This window comes from Cryptotermes secundus, unplaced genomic scaffold (assembly GCF_002891405.2).
Source record: "Cryptotermes secundus unplaced genomic scaffold, Csec_1.0 scaffold345, whole genome shotgun sequence".
Classification (NCBI taxonomy): domain Eukaryota; kingdom Metazoa; phylum Arthropoda; class Insecta; order Blattodea; family Kalotermitidae; genus Cryptotermes; species Cryptotermes secundus.
Window position 1 is genome coordinate 576231 of NW_019723306.1, and position 25912 is coordinate 602142.

Below are 25912 nucleotides of genomic sequence, written 5' to 3' on the forward strand. Positions count from 1 at the left end.
TTGAAAGCGTTGGTACGTATCTACCAAACTATACGGCGCCACTTCCTAGAAGCAATAATATTACAGGGAGGAGATGGGCGGGGCATGTACCACGCACGGGAGATATGAGAAATGCATTTATTGTCGTTGAAAAGTCTGAAGGGAAGAGAGCACTTCCAGGTCTTAAGCATGGAATGGATAATATTAAAATGAATCTTAGAGTATCAGGTGTGGACTGCAACAATTTGGCTATGGATATGACTCCTGATAATATGGTAATGGACCTTAAGAGTTTCATAAAAGGCGGGAAATCTCTTGACTCGTTGAGCAACCAACATCTTAAGAACGATTCTGCTCAGTGAGGCTAATCAGTGGAAAGGCGTATTCCAATTTGCAGAAAACATTTCTCATGCGTTACGTGCAATTATTTATATAGTCAGTCTACTGTGTGAACGAGAGTGCGTCATCAGAAGTTAGTGACGCAGACCGTTCTGTCATAATTAGAGAATTACTACATGTTATTTTCAGCAGTTATGTCAACATTAGTGTTGAAGGGAATATTTGGACCGAAGAGGGATGAAGTGAGAGGGGGTTGGAGAAAACTGCATAATGAGGAGCTTCATAACTTGTACTCTTCTCCAAGTGTAATTAGAATGATCAAGTCAAGATGGATAAGGTGGTCAGGGCATGTAGCACGAATGGGGAGCGTAGGGATGCATATTGGATATTGGTGGGAAAGCCGGAAGGAAAGAGACCACAGGTAAGACCAAAGCGTAGGTGGGTGAACAATATTAAAATGGATATTCGAGATACAGGATACGGTATGGATTGGACTGATCTGGCTCAGGATAGGGACCTGTGGGGGGCTCTCGTGAACACGGTGGTGAACTTTCGGGTTCTATAAAATGCTGAGAAATTCTGGAGCAGCTCCAGAATTGGCGGCTCCTCAAGAAGGATTCAGCTCTATGAGTAAGTGTGTAAGTAATGCCAACATCAGGAAATTATTCAATTTTATTTTCAATATATGTAGCCTACTTCCGGTATTCATACGCCGGTTATAAATCCAAACATACTCACACAGGAATTTTCTTCTGTAAGGTTGGCTACATAAGGTATGACGTACCCTGGCTCGCAGAGTGGATCGACTTTACACCTCAGTATTTCATGTCTAATTATTAAACGCGAATGTGCAGTGTAAGGTTGTCATAATAAATACGGTACGTCGTTAAGCATGCAGACCCGTGTACCAAATGTTCGTATGATGAACCACCTTGAGATAAATTAGGGTAAATCTACCCAGTTTCATGACCTGGCAATTTATTTACGAAATTAAGCAGGTATTCCACAGTTCTTCATAGATGGCTGTACTGCACTCTTACATAGTCAGAGATGAGTTTATGTAAAGCTGAAGTTACATTTGCCGATTACAGTAGGCTGCGCGGTCTAAGGGACGAACCGTCTTCGCTCGCTCGAACACTGTGATTGTGGGTTCGAATCCCACTCAAGACATGGAAGTCTGTATTGTGTGCGGTAATTGTGTGTTTGTGTTCTGTGCGTAGGTAGCGGTTTTGCGGCGGGCTGATCTCCAGTCCATAGACTCCTACAGACCGTCTATATGATTAAGAAATTTAAGAAAAAAAAGCGAAACGTCTGTAGAGTCACAGATAGAAGCCAAAAATTAATTCACCGGTAAATTAGAATATATCCCGTAATATAAGATTTAATCAAAATCCGCTCAGTAGTTTCGGAGATAAAACAGACAAAAACTAGCAGATGACAGCTTCCAATTACAGTTCACGTAATATATACTGTATGAAAGACAGAATAGACAAGATAGAGATCAATACGTGTATAATTACTTAACCTCAGAAATACGAGTGAAGTGAAGTAAAACTGTCGACACTCTGAGCCGTGCCGAAGCAACGGTTTCCTTCCGCGTCGTCATGGCTTCCAGCCATATAATATTGTGACATGTTGCGCAACGGAGGACACCTACCTCCCCAGCGGCACATGGCGGTAACGTAGCGCTCTCGTAATAGGCGAGTCATCACTTCGTCTCTCTCCCCGCGGTGACGTGCCGAGCGGGAGGTAGGCGTCCTCCGTTGCGCAACATGTCACAATAAGTAATAATACATATACCCACCCAAGGAGTCCTACCGAATGTGTAAGATCTAGTAAACCGAAGTGAAACGGAGAGTTTCATGGAGGAAGGCCAATGTCCAAACTGGGGCTGTAGCGCCAAAGGAATTACGGATTATGGGCCGATCACAGTGGCCGCGAGGTCTAAGGCATGAAATGTCTTCGCCCACTCGAACACTGAGATCGTGGGTTCGATTTCTGCTTGAGGAATGGATGTTTGTGTTAGGCAGAGGGCTGATCACCCGTCCAAGGAGTCCCATCGCCTGTCTTAGATTAAGAAACTGAAGTGAAACAAAGCGTTTCACGGATACCCTATGCCCCAAGTGAGAGCAACAGGAACAGAAGAATAAGAATTACGAATGATAACGTGGTACGTGGGTACCAACGCTTCGATGAAACATACTGCTTCCAACTTCAGGGAAGAAGATGGAGACAGTGGGTTTCTCTGAACCGCTGGTAACCATCAACCAGAATAAACAAGTAATATCTCAGAAGACCGTTATCACAACTCTCTTATATGTTTCCTGATAATCAGAGCGGGAATTGTTCCTTTCGCAGGAGGAAAGGCAGGAAAGCTGAGAAAGGCCACGGTTCTAGATTACAGTTATGTAACCCTACAAAGCCGTTACACTCAAACTAGATTAACTGCTGGATGTTCCAAAACGTACAAAGACGAAACAACTAAGAGAAGAGAAATAAAACTGAACGCATTTTTGTAGGCTACGCTCTGAAGGCTGGCTCAAGATAGACATATTCAGCGTTAATTGTGTTTCCGTTCTATATAATTCCTTCGACAGATCGCTACAGCTGTATCAGGGAGATGCTGATTTCTATACATAAAATTTCGTGACTGCAGATGCGCGCTACAGCATAATTTTAAATAAAGTAATAAGTTTCTTAACTCCATCTACTGGCCATATAAAAACATGAGAAAGAAACCTACAGGCCGATGTAATTTTCAACAGCTTTTCTTTAAGCGTTTATATATATATATATATATATATATATATATCGCGAGATAAAGTGCTTTACTTCATACTAGCAATAAAAACACATACAACTCGTTCAAGCGTTCAGATATTACTCGTCCAAATGCCGTAACTATATAGCGAGTGGGGGTGGGGGGCGGTGGATGAAGTGTGCAAAGCGAAGAAAAAAAAGTTTAATTTGATAATTATTAATATTTATTTGCAAAGTTATGTCATTAGCGTCAGTAAATAAGAAGAAGCAGAGTGAGTTTTCATTTCTAGACGCTAGGGGGACGCCATTTGCATAATCTGCATTGGGCAGTGTTATTCACGACCAGGCCGGCGGCGCTTTTTCTTCGCACCTCGCCAATCTATACAACTGGGCGCATAAAAACACTTTCATCTAAAGCACGTTCCGTGCATGGGTGTACGCGGCAGCGTAGCTGGTTGAGACATTATGCTACAAGTCGGAAGATCGCGGGTTCGATTCCCGATTAGATCACTGGATTTTTAATTGATCTAATCCCTCTAGTTGCAATGTAGCGTGGAGCCGACTGAGTACCAGGAATCTTCCTGGGAGTAAAGAGCGGCAGGCGCGTAAGGCTGAGAACCTTACCGCCATTTGTGAGCCGACTGTTTAGAAAATGTGGGAGCCTTGACGTCTCACAACCCTATGAGCCTCCACGGCCTGTTACAGGGATAACTTTACCTGTTCACTGCAAAGAAACAGAAGGCTGTCTGCTAACTGCACAGCACTGCTACAAAATAAAATTGCATGCTCACTGCAGCCAAGCGGTCCAACTTTCTAACACGGGGCTCACTCCAACAACTAGAAAACATCTAGCTCGGAACATCAAGACCTTATATTGCAACACAACAAACAGATGACAGGGAGCAGCAAGTTATTCACACCGGTTCAAATGCAGAAATGACTCTTATAAGGAAGAAGTTTTGGTAAGACCTCGTAACGCAAATCATCGTTAAAGTGTTTCGGCCTAGAAGACAGGGCTCGCATAATTACATAACTTCTGCTACTACAGATCCTCGCTACATTACCTTTAACGCATAAAATCTCACAAAGTCCGTCAATATGTTTGCAATCAAAATGAAATTAAGACATTTCAATTTACTTACGTAATTACAAAATTAAGAAGATTCGTATAGCATAAGAAACTCTACCCCAAAACTTGCACTCACACACCGCTCTAACCTCGCCGCTATCGAATAACATAACAATAAATGCAATGCCTTTGGACACTGTCTATCAGAACCGCGGTAGGAGTCACAAAGCTCAAAAGCTGACATCAAGAAATTGAGAATTAATATATTATTAAATACTTATCAGGGAAGACATCGCTTTTATACTGATTTAAAATGAAAGGACCACGTCTGAACAGACTATTTATTTAATACCTTTCCTGAAACTGAAAGATTTCTTTGATCTGTGCCCGTACATTATCAGAATCTGCTAGTACTGCAAACGGGTAGTGTGAAGCACAAAAAATAAATAAATAAATAAACCACAGGGTTCTCCTCTAACGAGCAAAACTGCCTTTCAAATAAACAAAGAACTTGTCGCAATTCTTATTTAGGATTACTGTAGTGTAATAATAAACAGATCTTAATAATAAGTGAAGACAACAGCCGCTAATCCCCACCTGTCCTATTAAAACATGAATCAGACAACAAAGGGATCAGAGAAAATGAAAGCATAATCCCTTCCCTCTGGAAAATTATACGAGGTGCAAATTCCGCATGTTTACTCATACCAGCGTAACATCAGCTGAGAATTCAACGGGAAGTCTCGACGTTTGTTACATAAGGTTTCGTACTGTTAACTTGCTCTGCTTTCCGCTTCCACATGTTATCGAGCCATTCCCCGTGTCGAGGCGCGTTAAAATGCCTCTACCGTAGCCATGCGAGTTATAACCGGACCACTCAGCCACCGGGGGACATAACCACAGGGACCGAAGCCTTGGGGTTGGAGGTTGAACCTTGCTGTATACAGAAATTTTCATGAAGTCCAAAGAAGTCAAAAAACCGGATAGTCTGGAAGAACCTTTTAAGGAAGGCTCTCATATCCACGCCATAGCTCAAGCGGTTAGTCGCTGGCTTCCCACCGCGGCGGCCCGGGTTCGATCCCGGGTCTGGTCAAGTGGGATTTGTGGTGGACAAAATGGCGCTGGGGCAGGTTTCCTCCGAGTACTTCGGTTTCCCTTGCCAATCTTCATTCCACCAATTGCTCCACAGTCACCCTCACCTATCATCTGGGGCTGGTACAATAGGCCAGAAGTGGCCGCAGTACAAGGGACTTAGTCCCACCCCACTAGCAATAAAAAAAAGGAAGGCTCTGACTCAAGAACTGCTGTTTTGCCAGTTATGATGATGTTATCGAAAGATGCGTCGAGGCCGATATTTAACGCCATCTACCACGAATAACATGCACAAACGTTCTTTACACAGTATACACTTCACGTATCCACATCAAGGCATTATCAGCCACACTGCGACACACTGACACTAAAGTGTGCTCGACCGTCCGTTACGGGCTCCATAACTATGTGACGTGTTAAATGGTCGACAGTTCGTTGTTACGACAATCTGAAGCAGCGTAATTTGGCAGCTTTCATCTCACCATTACACTACAATAATATTTTCATGTATCCAGGTAACGTGACAAGAAATTATGGCTTCCGGATTAGACGAAGCTATTTATTGGACAATTCGTCCTTTACACTCACAATTACAATTGCTCTCAAATAACGCCCTTTCTGACGAAGCGACTGATTAGTCCGTCGACCCTCTGCGTTTCCTCTTCAGCAGCTGTACTCTCGCAGCGCTATTCTCGGTGGAGTGTCTTTGCTCTTGGTTCTTCTCTTGTCTGTCGTCGGGTCTGAACTGTTCTGGTCTCTTATCTTCTGCTTTCTTAAGTAGCTCTTCGCGTACCGCTGAGAGAACACCTTGTCGACGAGTTCAGTTTCGCATGTTAGCAAGAATATTAGTTAGCGGGTCTACTCGTTGCCGTGGGAACTCAACAACTGTCTCTGTTGTTTCTCCATGTATTCGTTGTCGCTGAAGTAAGCATTCCCATTGAAGCCGTTGCACAGCGATGGACGTCATATAGTCCGGCTTTTAGGCGGCACGCCACTATATATATATTGTTTAATAGTTACCTCCTGTCAATTGATTGACTAAAGCCCGCTGAAATCTCAGAGGAATACTGTCAGGTTATTAATACCATAATCGGTCACGCTGTATTTACTACACTGGTCCATTTTATACAATGCAGCGTCTGAGGGCCACCTTTTGATCACCGAATATGCACGGTATGAAACTGAGAAACTCTGTAAAAACACACTGATATTAAGATACTAAACTTGATATAGCTAGATATAAGTTATTCTCTTCCTTCCGTACCTGCAATTAACTATGTCTCTGAATTTTGAGCGCGAATGGTTACGAGTACATCGAAATACCGCTAGGTGTCTCCTCACACATCCTTCTTGAATCAGTGTGGCAAGCGGCGTCGATTTGAGTGGTTGGGTTTATTGTTGGTGAACGTATTTTCATTGCTGTGTTTCCGTGAGTTTGCGGTTTTGCGATGGCTGACCTGAGAGAGCAGCGTGTCTGTATAAAGTTTTGTTTCAAACTTGGGAAAACCGCTGCAGAAACGCACCAAATGTTGAAGCAAGCTCTTGGTGAAAACAATTTAGGCCAGACACAAACTTCCAACTGGTATAAGCGTTTTAAAAATGGCCGAACATCGACTGATGACGATCGTTCGGGACGGCCGTCAAAGGGCAAAACACCAGAAAATGTCGCTAAAGTTAGGGATTTGATTCTGCAAGATCGCAGACTGACCATCCAAGACCTCTGTAACACCTTGGGACTAAGTTATGGTACATGTCAACGAATTTTGTCAGAGGAACTGGATGTGAGGAGGATTGCGGCGAAGTCTGTGCCACAACTGCTGCAAAATGAACAGAAGCAGCATCGCTTGGAGGTCTGCAGGGAACTTCAGCAACAGCTTCAAGAGGATCCAAACTTTCTTTCGAAGGTTGTCACTGGTGACGAAAGTTGGGTTTATGGCTACGACCCTGAAAGCAAGCAGCAATCGTCGCAATGGAAGAGCCCTTCTTCACCTCGGCCAAAAAAAGCTCGACAAGTCAAGAGCAACATTAAGTCCATGTTGATCTGTTTTTTTNAAGTCGCACTGAGCTAAGTCTGGCGAGTACGGTGGGTGGGGAACAACTGCCATCTTGAAGAAAGTCGTCTTCTGGGTTTAGGCACCGTGTATTCTTCGTTTTGGCCGACGTTTCGGAGGAACGAAGAATACACGGTGCCTAAATCCAGAAGACGACTTTCTTCAAGATGGCAGTTGTTCCCCACCCACCGTACTCGCCAGACTTAGCTCCGTGCGACTTCTTCCTCTTCCCCAAGATGAAAATAAAGTTGAAGGGGCGAAGATTTGATACAGTTGAGGAAATTCGAGCGGAAACGCAGACGGTACTAAACACTCTAACAAAGAAAGACTTCCAGGATGCATTTGAAAAGTGACAGAAACTCTGGGATCGGTGTATGCGCTCCCAAGGGGACTACTTTGAAGGTGATGGTGCAGACTAAGAACCAGGTAAGACGTAACAGTTCTTATTTATATATTTCGGGAACTTTTGGATTGCACCGCGTATAACATACATATTGACACAACAGCATGCGGCACCCTTACAATAGGTCTTTGCAGTAGACGTTTCTATACGGATAAAGACAATTCAACCAACATGAAAAGTAAACAGACGATAATTAGAATTAACATATATCTTCTTTCTGTCTATGGCTCTACAGCCCTTTGTTGGGCCTTGGCCATTTTTTCAGTTTCTTAATCTGTACTCAGTCAGTAGGACTGCCTGGACGGGGCATCAGCCCATCGCAAGGCCGCTGCCTACACACAGAACTACACAAACACAGTATTAACGCACACAATACAGACTTCCATGCCTTGAGTGATATTCGAACCCACGATCCCAGTGTTTGAGCGGGCGAAGACGGTTCATGCGTTAGACCGCGCGGCCAGTGTGATCGGCTGACTTATATTTTACACGGTTCTAAGAGTAAAATATTAACGGCAATGAACGTCAAGGTTGTTCCGAAATCTGGTGCGTACTGTTCCAGTCCTCACTCGTAATTTCGCTGCTGCATGTCGTTGTCTTGATTACACCAGCCCCCTGAAAACCACCCCCTCCACCACGTTCCAACCTGCAACACACACTTCCTGAACGCCAGTTGAGAGTTCTGAACTCAGTACTTAAGAAGCAATAGAATACATCTGGGAGAGAGGTCGATACAATGTTACAAACTGCGCAGCAGTACTGAAAGCAGACTGAACTTCGGGACCCCATCTGTGGTCTAGTGGTCAGAGTTCCTGGCTACAGATCCAGAGGTGCTGGGTTCGGTTCCCCGCGCTATCAGATTTTCTGAGAAGCAGTGGGTCTGGAACGGGGTCCACTTAGCCTCGTGAGGATAATTGAGGAACTATATCAAGGAAACAGCGGCTACGGTTTAGAAAACCGAAATTAACGGCCGTGGGGATCCGTTGCGTTGACCACGCGACACCCTCTATCCGCTAAAGTTGACACTAACTTCGTTGACAAGCGGCGGTCGCTCGGTTGGTATAGTTCGTTTGCGGAATAAAACCACGGAGTTTGTTTTTCTGTTTGATTGGTGTATGTACCGTCTGCCTAAAAAGATCTGAATTTGGTCATATAGTGTATATGTATTTCGTATGACTTTCATGAAAAAAGAGCGATTTATTTCTCTACGAAGCAGTAACCGTGACAGGCAGTGCCCACAACAGTGGCCGCGCACTCTAAGGCAGGAAACGCCTTCGCCTGGTCGAACAGTAGCATCGTGCGTTCGAATCCCACTCGAGGCATAGACGTATGTCCGCGTTTGTGTTATCCTGTGTAAGTAGCGACCTTGCGACGGGATAATCTCTCGTCCAAGGGGTCATATCAAACGCTGTAATAGTCACATTCTCAGATTAATTCTGAAAGCGGATAGGCCAGAGGTCTTAGTCCGTTAAAGTAAGGACTTGGGCAGTGCATGCTTATCTCAGAACCATTTTCTCTCTTGGCGTGGATTTTCCTGACTATAAGGTTCGCAAGATGGACTCTGGATCCGGCCCGCAAATGCTTCGATAATGGTAGCCGATGTTCTCCTGTAAAACTGCAGTAGGCGTCATCTGCAGTGGTGACATCTGGTTCGCCACATTGATGGCAGCAGTGTCGACGTGCTTTCGCTCCTATTTGCCGCTTACTCCACGGTACAACAGCACGTTACATCAGGATTCATACAGAAGTAAGGATGTATCAGCCTGTGGTGCGACTACCACTAAACACACGTCAGCATATTTAAACATGTGTGCTGAAATTTTAGAATAATGCATCTGATTACCGTGTTTACAGGAGTTTGCTATTACTCGCCATACTGAGTAATTTAAATCCAGTCGACATCCGTTGATTCAACATCTTAATACTAAATATTATCCTCTTATTTATGACCAGGTCTCCCAAATGGTCTCTTTCCTTCAAATTTCCCGATTAAAGTCTGGCACTTCGTATGCATTGTCATCTAGTCGCCCGCCCATATAGTCACTCCAATATTTGGTTCAGATTACGAATTTCGAAACTCCTCACTAGATGTAAATCTTCCTGTTGCAAGTAGAAGGTTTAAGTTATCCCTGCGCTTAATTAATTAAGCACCGGACCACGAAGACCGGGGGGGGGTGGCCGTATAGCTCCAACATTCTTGACTTCGGAGCTAGTTAAAGTGGTCAGCTTCACGCCTCAGCCACTTGACCCCTGGTACCCACTGTACATGAGGCTTCGGGAGCCCCAGAGGCGGGCTGGACGCTGTGTACTTGCCGAGAATAGGCCCCCGACCGTCACCCCGGCTCCATGTTTCTTTCAAGTAATATAAAGATATAACTAGCGTAAGTATGACATAGATCTTCAAGAACTAGTGTCAGTGTGATCTAGATCTTAAAAAACTAGCGTATGATCTAGAACATCAAGAACTAGTTAAGTATGATGTAGATCTTCAAGAAGTAGCGTATGTATGATCTATATCTTCAAGAACTAGCGAATCATCTAGAACTTCAAGAATTAGCGTATGATCTAGTTCTTCAAGAACAAGCGTATGATCTAGTTCTTCAAGAATAAGCGTAAGTATGATCTAGATCTTCAAGAACTAGCGTATCATCTAGAACTATAAGAACTAGCATAATTATAATCTAGAGCTTCAAGAACTAGTGTGAGTATGATCTAGATCAGCGATGGCCAACTGGCGGCCCGCTCTCAGGTTTATTTTAAAAAATCTTAACGCCACAGCTGTTTGGCATAGAATTCAGTTTTTAATAGGACGTTTCATTAGCTTACAGCATTTTGCAATTGAGTGTATACGTTCTTACCGAGTTGGACAGTTCAGAATGTTTTCTAATAACTGTGTTCATGTCATGGAAATCCCAAGTCCCCCAACCCTACTTCTGTAGGGAGATGACACTGAAGGGAAGACCGTAGTGGTGAAGGATTTATGACACCTTCAAAATAGTAACCATTCCCAGCTTGCTCGCGGCGATGGGATGTTTACCATTTCTCTCGGCATCCTGGCCTTTGTTAAGTGCCAGTTTTAGCAGAAATGTCTCCCAGTTAGTGCGATTTTAGAAAGTGAAGTGTGAATACAGAGTGTAAGTGTAGAACTGTTTTTCAATTAGAATTGTGTTTGAAGTTATTGTAAGTGATACGGCATGTCAAATAGTAAATTGAGAAAAGTCGATAGTGAAAATAGGGCGTTCAAATCTGAGTGGGAACATGACTATTTTTTTTATATTAAATAAAGACCACAAGCCACAGTGTTTAGTATGCTTTCAAGTGCTAGAAGTTTTAAAGGAGTACAGCATAAAGAGGCATTACATGACAAATCATAAACAGAAGTTCGGAAAACACTCTTGTGAATCAAGGAAAGTAGTCTGCGATCAGTTAAAAAACTTTTCCAGCAGAAATCTCTTTTTACCAATGAAACAAAACAACAAGAATAAGCTTTGCTGGCTTCTTATTTCGTGACATATGAATTAATGAAAGCTAAAAAAGCGTTAAGTGATGGTGAATTAATTAAGAACTGTGCGATAAAGATGGCAGAAGCTTTCAATGAAAATAAGGTAGGAAACAAATTTCAAACAGTGCCCCTTTCAAAACAGACTGTTACTAGGAGGCTGGAAGATATTAGCAACCAGATATCTAATAATGTGAAAGACATTATCGCTAATTGTTCCTATTTCTCAATTGCTCTCGACGAAAGCACAGATGTTTCGGATACTAATCAGTTGCTGATATTTGTTCGTGCAATTAAGGAAGATTTTACAATTTTCGAAGAGTTGTTAAAAGTGTGCTCTTTACACAGCACAACTAGAGGTGTCGATATTTTTAACGCTGTTAAGAGTGCAGTGGAGGAATTCGGTGGTTTTGAAAAATTGTCCTCCATAGTAACAGATGGCGCTAAATCAATGACAGGGACAATAAGCGGTTTTGTTGGATTTTTAAGACAGAATCAAATTACTGTACCTACCTTGCATTGTATTATACATCAGGAGGCTCTATGTGCCAAATCAATTAAACTGTCTACCACCATGGCTACTGTCACAAAAATTACTAATTTGATCAGAGGAGGAAATCGATCACTCACTCACAGAAAATTTCTGACCCTCTTGGAAGAAATGGATTCTGCTTACGGGGACCTGCTTCTGCACACTGAAGTAAGATGGTTAAGCCGTGGGAAATGTCTGGTACGGTTCTTTGAACTCCGTCATGAAATAGCAACATTCCTAAGAGAAGAGGTTACGAATTCTGCTGAACTGCAGAATGATCTCGAAGACGTCGAATTCTTGAGAAACTTGGCCTTTCTCACTGATATCACTCAACACTTGAATGTCCTGAATCTGCAATTGCAAGGCAAGAAGCAGACAATATGTCAGATGGTTGGCTTTGTTGACAGTTTTCGTTAAAAACTACATTTATTTAAGTCTGCATTGGACAAAAATAACCTTCTACATTTCCCTTGCTGTCGGAAACTCTCAGAAGAAGAAGAAGGCTTGGAGTTTAGGGACTACACTGAAATTATTGAAGATTTGTCTTCAGAATTCGACCGACGATTTAACGATTTTGAAAGCTTTCGACCTGATATTTCTTTATTCAGTAATCCTATACATTGTGATATAGAATCTCAGCCAGGTCATCTGCAATTAGAGCTTTGTGAACTTCAATGTGACCCATCCTTAAACACATCTCAGGTTACTGGAATTGACTTTTGGAAACTGCTTTCACCAGAACGTTACCCACTGTTACGAAATTTGGCTCTCAAACTTTGCTCTGTTTTTGCAAGTACTTACATATGCGAGACAGCGTTTTCATCGCTGAAGCATGTAAAGTCTAAAAACAGGAACAGACTTTCAGATGTCGTGTTATCACATATTCTTCGAGTGGCAACCTCACAATTAGAAGTGGATTTTATATCATTGGTTTCCAGTTTTATGAAACCACAGTGCTCTCATTAAAACAGTGTGTATATGAGGATTTAGGTATAATCATTAGACCATAAAAACTACGATTGAAAGCCTTTTGTGCTCATCCCTGCTGAAAGAGGAATTTGTGCTGTTTTATGGTAAGTAATTGCAAATTTCAGGGCATTTTATTTTGCTTTCTTAAATTATAATTGCATTTTCCCCCGGCATATATAAAACTAAACATAAGGCATGATCTGGCCAGTGTTTCTTTAAGAAAAAATGCTCTGGGGGTAGAAGTGATAGAAGGCAATAAAATCGATTGGTGAAATTTTCAATATCGACTTAATATTATTGGTGCAACGTAAAATTTAAATACATAGGTTTAAATGCACTTGTTTTTACACGGGTTGTGACTGATTCAGTTTGGGGGGCAATACTCCCCGACCACTCTTATGAAAGAAACACTGTGTCTGGCCCCTGATGGTGTTCTATAAACTAAATTTGGCCCTCGAAATGTATTAGGTTGGCCAACGCTGATCTAGATCTTCAGGACCAAGCGTATCATCTAGATCTACAAGAACTTGCGTAAGTATGATCTAGAGCTTCAAGAACTTGCTCTAGGATGATCTAGATCTTCAAGCCATGTTCCTGTGTGCACGGCCGTTGCCATGCAGGGCTCTGATCAATATCCTCAGAACATCTGCTGGATACAGCGGATAATGTCAAACCGTACAAAGGCTTCAAGAAGGGCGCCAGAAGAAGCGGACGACACATAACAATAATCTACATCCGGTATGTTAAACCAGATACACGAGGAAAAGGGGCACGTGCAAATGGTCAATTGGAACGGGAGGACAGGGAAAGATAGGGGGAGAGATGTAATGGGTTGCTTCTCAACCATATCTGGAAACTTTGAGAGAAACAGATTACATCCTGCCCATGGAAAAGTGTATCCTGTGCCTTAAGCTAGTGTTATATGCACGTCGGCAGGGCAATGGAGCGTCCTCCGCCCCTGCGGAGTAGCGCCACGAATAATTTACTTCTATAACCGCAGGCAACAGCAAAAGCATGATAAAGTGTATCTCCCAGAAAGAAGAAACTTGTTATAACAACACCGAAGAGTACCACTAGAGCCTTCATATTCTCATAAAACAGCATACCTGATTCAGGGATTGAGACACTGAGCACAACAATTTCGTTACTTAAAAAGGTTACTTCTCAATCTCTCTACTTTTACTTTTTCTGAGTAAAAGTTTTATATGCTTATTGTTTATTTTTTTTCAAATTTCAATATAAAACAAGAAAGTGGTTGTCCTCTTTCAAGAATGCTGCACTGCACTGCACTGCACTGCACTGCAGATGGATGTCGACTAGACAGGCTCGATGAACCCCCCCCCCCAAAAAAAAAACTAGGTGATTTTAGTCCGCCAGCGAACTATACCGACCGAGCGACCGTCGCTTGTAGGCGAAGTTTAGTGCCAACTTTTGCGGATAGAGGGTGTCGCGTGGTCAGCGCAAAGAATCCCCACGGCCGTTAATTTCGGTTTCCTAGACCGGAGCGGTTATTTCCTTGAAATAATTCCTCAATTACCATAACTAGACTGACTGGACGAATAAGGAGTGGATATTGTTATGTCTGATATTTTAGCAACTACTAGTGACAGAGCTGGTCTTTCTTTCAGCTTATCTTAAAATGTGTTCCACTGAAATAATGAAATTCCCTCAGTTCCCTACGATATACATTTATACTTTAACCAATTAGTTAAATATGTAAGATCATGAACCAGAAGAAACGAAACACTGAATCATTTATCATCAGACTCGTGTTAAAAATGAAGGGATGTGATGTCAAGGGTCTTTCCTGTTATATACATTCATGACGCGGAACAGCCATGTTTTATGAAGTATAAAAAGTGGGTATGGAATCCTAGAAACAAGACCACGCACAAGAAGCGGAAGGAAAAACATGGGGATCCGAAAGAATTTTATAACATTGTGGCTTACGGACCCGTTGCTGTGAGATGACTCTGTAAACAGCGGCAGTGGCTATGCAACGCCCGTAACAATAGAATGGGGTTATGTAACACGTTTCTAAGCAAGGGCTCGGTAAACACGCCTAAACAATACAGGTTGTTTTCTAGGTCGTCCGTGCCGCGACCGTTGCTATGCAACGGTGCAGTAAACATGTCTTCTCAACAATAGAGAGCCTGTGTTTTCTGCGTGGTCCGTGAAGACAAATGGCGTTACATTTCAGTTGAGGGTTTAGTTGTGAAGTGTATGGCAGCGTCTACACGAACGCACAAAATGCGTCCGTTGCAACGAACGTACTTTATGACGGACGTTGCTGAGGACACCACGCAGTTGCAGAATGTGGTGCGTAGTTTTTGTCTGCAATGGAGCCAGAAGAAAGCGCAGCATTCGCCTCTCTTGTTTATTTCTACAATGGACGTCGTGCATGGGAGGTAGCGTAGTTGGTTGAGGGGCTATGCTACAAGCCGGAAGGTCCCAGGTTCAAGTCCCGATGAGGTCATTGGGTTCTTTTTTTTTCAGTTGACCTAATACTTCCAGCCGCATTAGGTCCTGGGGTTTACTCAGCCTCTAACAGAAATGAGTACCAAGTATTAATTAAATAATTTTTCTGGGGGGTAAAGCGCGGCCGGCGCGTAAGCATGACAACCTTACCGCCATCTTTGAGCCGTTTGTCTAGATAATGTGGGACCCTTAACGTCTCACAACCCTATGGGTCTTCACGGCCTGGTACAGGGATAGCTTTATTTTTTTACTACGATTAATGGGGGGTCTATCACATCGGTCACTAATCCGACGATGTGGCCTCGCCATAGCTCAAGCGGTTAGTCGCTGGCTTCCTACCGCGGCGGCCCGGGTTCGATCCCAGGTCTGGTCAAGTGGGACTTGTGGTGGACAAAGTGGCGCTGGGGCAGGTTTTCTCCGAGTACTTCGGTTTCCCATGCCAATCTTCATTCCACCAGTTGCTCCACAATCACCCTCACCTATCATCTGGGGCTGGTACAATAGGCCAGAAGTGGCCGCAGTACAAGGGGCTTAGTCCCAACCCACTAGCAATAATAAAAGAATAAAAAATCCGACGAGCCAGAACTGGAGGTCCTTAAATAATAAAACTGTACGAATAACAGCTGTAACACAGCGAGTACCAGGAGTCTCGAGCATCGAATCCCGAAGCTACGTGACAGTTGAACTGAGTCAGTAAGATGAAGTTGTACAGAAATTCATAAACATCAGAAAACGAAGAACACAGGCAATAAGAGGCGACAACATTTCAGGCGTCTGAATTCTTATCCTCCTTTGTTGGTGACGCCGACGAAGGACGAAAAGAAATGCCGAGTTGGAGGACGGGTACAAACTTTTATTGTTACTTCCTGTTTGGTGCTGTTGCTGTTTCTTGTGGGCCAAACACGATACGACTATCCTTTCTTCTTTTCATTTCCTTCTTTCTTTTTTCCTTTTCTCATATGATGAAAAGCTTCCCCTTACGTGAAAGCCGCCACATCCTGTCTGTTTTCTTTATGTTTAGTTCAATTCCGCCTGTCTGTCTCTTCGTCTGTGTTGTTCCTCTCTTGTATAAGTTATTCTGTTTCTTCTTGCTCGTCTTTTATTGGTTGTTGTTCAAGAGGAGAAAGTACTAGAAGCACAAGGAACAAGAATTGTTAAAAAGAAAAAGAAAGAAAGAAAAAAAAAGGAAGAGATGCCAAGAAGTTGTTCTAAAGTAAGAGAGCTTCGTTGTGACGTCAGTCCGACATGCCGGACGTCTGTCAACTCACTGGAAAAGAAGTGTGCTCAGTGTTGCCACCTGCTCCACCATATACAGCGCCATCACTCACGAACAGCCATGAAGCAGGGTCATACAGCGCACGCTCATCTGCGGCTCTAACCGCGGTGGTCAAATCTTCTGGAATCCAACGCCACGTAGTCTGGCGACAGACAACAGATGTTTCGAAGGAACACACTGGCTCCATCTTCCCGTTCGAAGAGTAAGCCAAGCAAGAAACCACCATGAATTAATCCACGGGACTTCTATCTGTGGCTCTTCGGTAAGTAGGGTAAAATGCTGCTTGTCCTCGCCAGCAGAGTCATTCTTGGTTCCGAGTCCCTCGTGACTCATGGACATATTTAACTGTCTCACTACTCTCATGGCCAGCTTTAAATCATCAGTTCGAACTTCGCAGAAAACACAGACGAATGTAACGGTATCCCTGTAACAGGCCATGAAGGCCCATAGGGTTGTGAGATGTCGAGGTTCCCACATTTCCTCTAGACATCGGGCTCACAGATGGCGGTGAGGTTATCAGCCTTACTCGCCGGCCGCTCTTTACCTCCATGAAGATCTCTGGTACTCGTTTCTGTTACAGGCTGAATCAACCCCAGGGCCATAGTGCGACTGGAAGGATTAGATCAACTGAAAAATCCAATGACCTCATCGGGAATCAAATCCGCGACCTTCCGGCTTGTAGCATAGTGTCTCAACCAACTATGGTAATGATAGGTAACTTTATTTTTATGTTTATTTCTTGAAACCTGTAATTACGGATGGCTCAGACAGTGGGAACAGCCACCGATATGGTCATAATCATCCTCTCCTTTCATACGGCAGTGAAAGTTCCCTTATGCTCGAGGTGTGAACTAAAGCATAGGAATAAGGCATGTAAACGTTTCTTCCTTTTGGTAGTCACAATTAAACGAGGCTCATTAAGAGACTGAACAAGGAGACAGGGTTTACTGTAGTGGAATACAAGTTAAATCTTAGTTCCTGGAAGAGGAAGAAGTCATGTAACAGTTGAGCGAGCAGGGAGAGAGATAGAGGGAGGGGGGGCACAGTGTGTGGTTAATCGTTTAAAAACGCAACAAAGATAACTTCTAGAGACAGTTCGGCTGAACAACAAAAAGAATTTAAAGCACTGGAATACCCTCAGACTCTGAGAGTTCTCACTGAAACTGACAATATACCATTACGTTTTGTAGCGCAAAACAAAGCTCTCACGATTTTCGGTGTGACTTAGAACTGTGGGCTAATCCTGAAGGGTACAGCCGTGAACCTGCACGTAAAATAATTCCTCAATACGTAACAACCAAGCTATGTGCACACGTAAACCTCGCGCACTGCATTGAAAAGTGATCAGCTTTACGCTCCGTCCACTTAGCTTCGAGGAATGAACATAGGGGACTGTATACAGAAAACTCGCGTATTCCGAGAGCATTTCGGTAGTTTCTGCGCGACAACAAAACGGTCGTTATCCTTTAAGGCGCAAATAATACTTAAAAATTCAGTTCCTGCATCACAGAAACCATATTGTGTCGCGTTTACAAAGATCAACTAGTAAATATTATTTACGGGACTAATGTTTCCCACCGCGCCGGCCCTGGTTCGATCCCGGGTCTGGTCAAGTGGGATTTGTGGTGGTCAAGTGGCGCTGGGGCAGGTTTTCTCCGAGTACTTCGGTTTGCCCTGCCAATCTTCATTCCACCAATTGCTCCACAATCACCCTCACCTATCATCTGGGGCTGGTTCAATAGGCCAGAAGTGGCCGCAGTACAAGGGACTTAGTCCCACCCCACTAGCAATTAAAAAAGTACGCAGCACACTGGCATGCGTCAAGACATGTAACAGTCAAGACACGATGTCTGCGACATGACGCAAAGAAAGGAGCACAGTTGAAAGAATGAGATTATGAAAACCGCCGCACACTGGTCTGAGCCATGACGTCAGCATCATGACTCAGACCGGTGTGCTCCCTACCTGATCATTTACGTATTCTGAGTATCAGACGAAACCCACAAAAAATTCTGTGAGTAAAAGTACAGAGTTTCTTTAACCTTAAAGCAGATGGTGCATAAAGAATACAACGATATGCTTTGAAGGGTTACTAAAATGCATGTTAACCCGTTATTACACTTTTCTGCTTATAAGGGGAAATTATTCTTCTTCTGAAGAGAATGCCAGTAATTCTCAGAGCAATAAACATTTTTTCCTTCCAAAGGTATGAATTTTCTCTGTGGTTATATTAATACTTTACAGCCTATCTAAAATCTGTCTTCATTTGAACGTGCTACAAAAAGTACGATGATTATAAATATCCGTGTAACACGTAAAGCGACAGTACAACCATCAAACATCCACTTACTTTCTTCACTAACACATACCCCTTCAGTTCAACGGCGGCGCATGCGCAGTAACACAATTCAGACCTGGGATCTCGTACCGATATATGCAAGATGCAGTTATAAGGTAAAAGGTAAAGTTGTGCCTGTGCTTAATCAAGCACCTCGCCATGAAGAACATGGTGCTGTACCTAAACTGGTTATGTTTATTTCGTAACCGACTGAACGTCCGTATTATCATGCCAAAAACTGTTATCGGTCCGTTGCTCAAAAATTAATACGCGTCTATACGGTTAGAAGTATACGTGAGTTCGGATCCCACTGTACAGTGTAATTCTTTTAATAAATTAATATTAAAATAGTATATAGAAACCAGTATACTGTCACGTTTTTATGGGTGCGTGACTATACACGAGGGTTTTGGATTACTGGATTTATTGACCACTTATGGGTCGTACTACAAACAACTATACCACTATCGCTATTTCCACACTTTGCAGTTCACTGTTACTCGTACACACACTAGTGTCGTTAGTCTATAACAGACTCCACCATCCGTTTCCTGGCAACGGATTCTAACACAGGAAATATGACAGTCTAAACTGAAATATGAGCATAGAACACGTATGGTCTTCTCTTCACAGCCCGACTGCCAACTGAACTCATAACGCCATTTTCTCAATTTTCGACTAACTGCTCTCCTGTAACTCAGGAACTCGAATGCCGATTCTCAGCTGAACTGTCCTTTATAACCATTTTGCACGGACCGAGAACAGAACATCGTTCCCAACAATTCCTCTATCGTTGCTTGCGTATCCATTACAATGGTAACTTGTTTGCCGAGCCCTTGCTTAGCAATGGACTTCTCTGACTCCACTACTCCAGCCTTCAGACATCATGTCACATTATATATGGTTCACTTTGGGGACAATATTCATGCATAAAAACAAATAAGGGTGAAATTAAGCAAAGAAAATTTTATGACGGATCTTGCCATGCGCAATAAAACTAATTTATGAAGAAAGAGTGGAGGCACTGTTCTTCACCCAGGATACTTCTGGTGCTTTATTTCTCATCCATCTGGAGTAAAAAGAGAACTCATACCCTGAAGATGGAGGCAGCAGGGGCGTTGCTCAAAACGTCGGTATCCATCTACCAGACCACACGGCGTAACATCTCAGTGGACAGAAATTTTTATTCATGCAATTAAAAATGACTGGGACTTAGGATTCGAACGGCATCCAGGAACTGTGCCGCAAGAGGCTTACCAGCACCGGCCAGAGCACGTAGTGGTAACAGTAAGCAGCAAATTTCACTACACATACATATACAAACAAGAGAAACTCCGTGGCCTGTAGTCCGCCAGGGAACTATACCGACCGAGCGACCGCCGCTTGTCGGCGAAGATAGGGCCAAGTTTTGCGGATAGAGCGTGTCACGTGGTCAGCGCAACGAATCCCCACGGCCGTTAATCTCGGTTTTCTAGGACCGGAGCCGCTATTCCCTTGAAATGCTCCTCAATTATCCTCACGAGGCTGAGTAGACCCCGTTCCAGACCCACTACTTCTCAGAAAATCTGGTGGCGCTGAGAACCGAACCTGGGACCTCTGCATCTGTAGTCAGAAACTCTGACCACTAGACCACAGATATATATATATATATATATATATATATATATATATATATATATATATNCTTCTCAGAAAATCTGGTGGCGCTGAGAACCGAACCTGGGGTTCTCAACGTCGTCCAGACCGGATCTTGGGCCTACCAAGCCTCTCATACAACGTGTACCCGGGGCCATTTCCCCGGGGGTAAAGCGACCGGGGCGTGAAGCTGATCACTCACCTCAAACTAGTGGCGAGGTCAAGAAATATGGATCTACACATACACTTCCCCAAACGTCTTCACTGCGTGGTGATAAATTAGTTAAGCATAGGGACAACTTGATTTGTATATTTATATAAAGGTCATCAATTTCAATTAAGTCGAGTGCCTTCCCTGCGAACATTCTTCGTCCTGTGTTCGTTGGTTATACTGTAAACGTATCATACTGAAGGACACTTTAACACATAATCTGAAGTAAAACGGGGGAAAAGCAACGAGACACGTGAAGCTGAACGTTTCGACAGCCTCAGGATGGATTATTTCCTACCGTCGCTTGTCAGCTTAGTTTTGTTTATTTTCATTAGCAGCCAAAATAGGCACGTGGCATACAGGAAGCGTATAACGGACAAGTAGAAGTGAATGCAAGGGATTATAACTTACTGATTAGCATTTCATGCAGCAACGTATCCGTCCAGACGCATTCTTAGGACCCCTACGCGGTTACTCTACTAAGGAATCCACTCCTCTTAAGCGTACGTCGCCATGTATTGTCATTGCCAACTGTGTGGGTCGAATACCTCCACCGTGAACCTGTCAGTCGTAGGAGGCGACGAAAAGGTAAGTCTCAAATCTGAAGCAGTAAAATGTGGTCGCGAGTGCCAAGGGACTCGGACCCTAGAAAGACTGCGCTGGCAAGACCAGGAGAATATATAGAAGACAGACCTGTCCTCTCGTCAGAGAGGGCACCCCACAAAAGCAAAACTGTAAATGTCAAATAGTAATACATAGCTGGTCATGAGCCCCAGATGGGGCTCGACACCAAGACTTACTGATTGACTGATCGTCAGTCGCAATGTGACTTCGTACTGAAGATTGGAACATCAGAGTATTGAGAACGAGACAGTCTTGGAACAGCCGCTGCTAGAGACAGTTGAGATCCAACCACGGCCAAGGATAGTTGAGACGTCGCAATGGAGTATTGGGCCAGAAGTCAAGTGATAATAATTGTAAGGTGTGTAAGAGTGAATGTTCAATAAAGATTCGCTAAATCCGAGACCCACGTGAAGTTANCAGAAATGCAGTATGAAAGCAGAAGACTGTCTCTTGTGTAACTTTTATGGAGTTACATGGGAGAAAGATGATATTGTATGTGTTGGGAGAGAGATGATGGAAGAAAGCAGTGATGAATTTCAGGATTCTTAAAGTAACTCATTTTCTATCAAGTCTTATGTCGAAACCCCCTAATCATATTCTAAACAAAGACAGCCTCATTTATATCAATATACCATTAGTTCATCCTTTGCAATATAAAAATTCTATCGCGTATTTGTATGGAACAGTTTTATACTAGTTAAAAATAATAATAAAAATAAATTCAAATATATCTGAGGCATTGTAAGGCAGACACAAATGCATTGTTTTCATCAACCATTAGAATTTATAAGCAGCTTAAAATTTTATTTTATAGCTTTTGTCAGGAATGATTAGAATATGTATTAAACAATAAATATTATATAAGATATTCGTAACGAAACTCAGATTAAAGAATAAATAAACCAAAATGCAGATGCTGTGTGTCTGCCTTATAAAGCCTAGATAAATGTTATATTATTGTTAGAAATTCTAGTCCAGGCAGTTCTAATTTCATTTCAAAGTTCTTTGTTATTGGAATTCTTCAACAGTGTCACGTAATATCAAACTTAAGGCATTGCCCCACATCACGCAATCACAGTCATATTACGTTTGTTACGCTTTAACTCATTCAGTCTGTAGTCCATCTGAATGATATTAAAATGCAATTCCTGCTACACGGAAATCACACTACGTCTCTGTTATCAAGAGCAACCTGACTCATACTGTTATATTTCAGCATCCTGTTACACTGTACAGATCTAAATTAGGAGTTTTGTGCTGTCCATGTTCAACATCGTTCATTATTCCTTCTTCTTCCTTTATGGACACTACACGTTTGGGCCATAAGGCCATCTTCAGGTGTCTTAACTATGCTGCAACTGCTACACTGTACTAATATTGTTCATTCGTCGCATTTGCCACTGCGCGCTTCATGATTTAAATCGATATACTAGTAGTCAATTGGTATGCGCTAAAATAGCACACCCTGTAGTTCACGCTTAACGTGTAGAATAAAAGGAGCCCGATCGCTGCCATGCAGCAATGCAGTGAAACCTCCCTAATCCGGCTACATCTAATTCGGATCGAAATACGGCAAATGAAAATGCTGTTCGCAGTTGAGTTAGGAAAGCTAAAGTTGCCCCTGTGTGTAATGCATTAAGAACTACGCCGTGGTTAATTCTACACGTTAAAAAATCCTCGTGAAGCAGGAATCACAAATGCTGGCCTTGTCTTGTGAGGCGAGAGACATGCATATGCTTGGCTAGCTGTATTTGTTTAAACACGACTGTAACAGTTGCAGTGATGAGGCGGTCCCAACAATTGCACTTTCTTACTCACGTTAACGCTGAATGCAACAGCAGCATACAGGACGTTCGTCCCCTATTTGCCGCTTCTTTCGGGACACACGATTATTCTAGGTATGAATCCATTTACCGATACATGCCGCAGGATACGGTCTTCTTCAGTTCTATTTTTATGACTTCCCGCTTCCCAAACCGTTATAAATGGGCCTGTAACACCGCCAAACGTCATATAATCCTCTTCCTTCCTCACTAATTTTGTGCTTGGAGCTCAATCAGAGACCCAAGAACTAAACTGTCTGTACATTCACTCCCAGGCCTTCCTACGTCTCCCGTTTCGTGTTGCAGCACATGGATAAGGATTTTAAGGGGTCCCTGTGTTCCTGTATTCTGTCTATTTTTCTTCTTAAAGTAAGCGATTATTTTTGTTAAAATAAACAGAAGGCCAGATCGAACTGCGTATTGCATAACTACACACTCTCCATCAGATACAGTTAGGGCATTCACATACATATGATGTGTGTGGGACATGTAAAAAGTCTATAAGACGTGATAAATTTATAAAAAAATTTACTTAGATAAGGTCTTGGCGGAAGTAAAATATTATTACATAACGCCTAAAAGTCGAAATCGTGGACACCGCGACTCTATAACGCATGCGTTGCTACGCAACCAGACAGTAAACACTTCTCGGCAACCTCCCCTCTGCAGTGGAGCTGTTACGCAGATGTACTGTGACGTCACAGGTGCCAGTTGCTGGAGTATAAAGGCAGCTGCGAACGTACTGGCCGTCACTCGCAACTTGACTTCGACTTTGAGTTGTCACAGAAGCCAGCACGGAGAGGACTGAGGCAACAAGCAGAATCAGCATTTCCGGAAGCCATTACTACGAACTGTGAGGTGAGAATACAACAGATATTTAAGGCTGCAGTTATTTCTAGACGGTATAGAACAGTGAAAGTGTTGCAATTATTTGTAGTTACGAATGTCAGATGTCCAGTCCAGTCAGTAATACGAGAAGATATTTAACTTTAACCTTAAGGAAATAAGGTGTGTGGATGTGGATTGGGTTCAGCTGGACACAGTTAGCTCTAACCAGTGGACTCATGTACAGAATCTCGTATGTGCACTTTATTGTTTTATGTGGCTTGTTTAACGACGCCGTCAGGATTTCAGACTGTAGGCTATAGGGTCAAGCGATGGAATGACTAATGAATAATTAATTGGAAAGGATTAGGAAGGAAGCAGACTTTCCTCCGATCGAGGTACTATCGTAGCATTTCCCTTAGGGACTGAGAACAAATATGAAACACTTCAGTGCGGAAAGCTGGTGTCCGGGTCGAGATTCGAACCCAACACCTCCAACATACAGGTTTAGAGCGTTACAGCTGCACGAGTCTGCTCCGTCTGTTCTTTTTTCATTCTTAATTACGATCCACGCATTGCTTTCATAACTTTATTTCGGTCTGCATATATTACAGGATATTGCTTAACAGTTTTACCGTGGTTAAAGTGCGACTTCCGTTTCTTGTTTAACTGTACTCTCGGACCGACTCTAAAGGGTTCTACTGATGGGGTGTAGCATTCGGGATTTCTGAAATTGTTAGCCTACTACCTTATTTTTAATTATTATAGTAGGTCTATGAGGTCACCTTGCTTTCTGTCTGTATGTGTATTCCTCCCGCAATTAACTTCTTAATGGCTCAACCAATCTTAATGAAACTTCGTACATACATCCTGCCACCTGAGTCGGTTTCAACGGTGCCATTCATGAATCCTTCACACGAGTAATACCAACATTACAGGCTCTGAAATTTCTGACAACAAACCTTAATATTTCTTGATCTATATGAATCTTCATGAAACTTCGTAAGGATGTCATGTCCTATGAAGCCATCTCAACTACGTACATCATCATAAATTCCCCCATCATCAATACCAACATTTTAGCTTCTCAGAGCTCCGAGAGAAACGCTTAATATTTCTCTAACGCCTGTACCGATCTTCATGGAACTGGGTGTGTATATATTGTGGCGTTGAGCCACAGAAATATGTAAACACGGCAGTTACGCAACAATAAGGAAACCGGTGTTTTCTGCGTTCTGAGCCAAGCCCAGCCGCACCGCGCTGGCTGCTGCGCAGCATTGCCTAGCAACGCCTCTGTAAACACGGCGATTACCTAGCAGAGGGCAAGCTGTGTATTCCACTTGTCTGATTGAGGGTGCGTGCAACAGTGAATTATGGAGCGTGTGTAAATCAGCAATATCGCTGTATTTAAGTGTAATTAACAGAGCGTGTAACCAAAGTGTTAATAAATCCAATCACCCGAACTAGAACCCGTCATTTCTTCACGCATACCATCCTACACGTGACAATATCATGCCATCTGAAGCCATCTCAACGGTTTACATTACACAGGCCAACAGCTCTTTTGGTGCCGGGGTATTTGGAGCTGATTTCATATGAATTTGATGCCCTGAATTCAAATATGGCATTAGTTTTTGCCTAGGAGCTCAAATTTTTAAGATATAACATTTTGGTGAAATATACGTTACACTATTTTAAGTTAAATCAGTGGATCAAATAAAAAAACTCAACATGGAATTTTTATTACTATATTATAATTATATTTTTATTTTATTATATTAAATACAAAGATAGAGGAAAAAATCATCGACTATATATAACAGTCAAACCAACTATAGTCACGGAACACTACGGAAGCTTCTTTTTCGTGACTTTCTTGAATGTATTTTAGAACAGTCCCTTTTTAAACTCCAGCAGTAATCTGCCATCATGTGTGTATCCCATCTTCCTTGGTAGCGGTCCTCCATAGTTTTAATATCCTGGTGAAATCTTTCACCTTGTTCCTCACT

The 25912-nt window shown here is 42.8% G+C and overlaps 2 protein-coding genes across 2 annotated transcripts in view; one reads left to right on the forward strand and one right to left on the reverse strand.

Annotated features, from left to right (window-relative positions):
• LOC111861750 (E3 ubiquitin-protein ligase MIB1) overlaps positions 1-25912 on the reverse strand; it is a 748009-nt gene that overhangs the window by 437807 nt on the left and 284290 nt on the right. The window lies entirely within an intron of this gene.
• Positions 23851-25912, forward strand: part of LOC111861751 (E3 ubiquitin-protein ligase SIAH1A) — a 4732-nt gene continuing 2670 nt past the window's right edge. The window contains exon 1 of the mRNA XM_023846582.2: positions 23851-23936. The gene's annotated coding sequence lies outside the window, so the exon portion shown is untranslated. The remainder of the gene's footprint in view (positions 23937-25912) is intronic.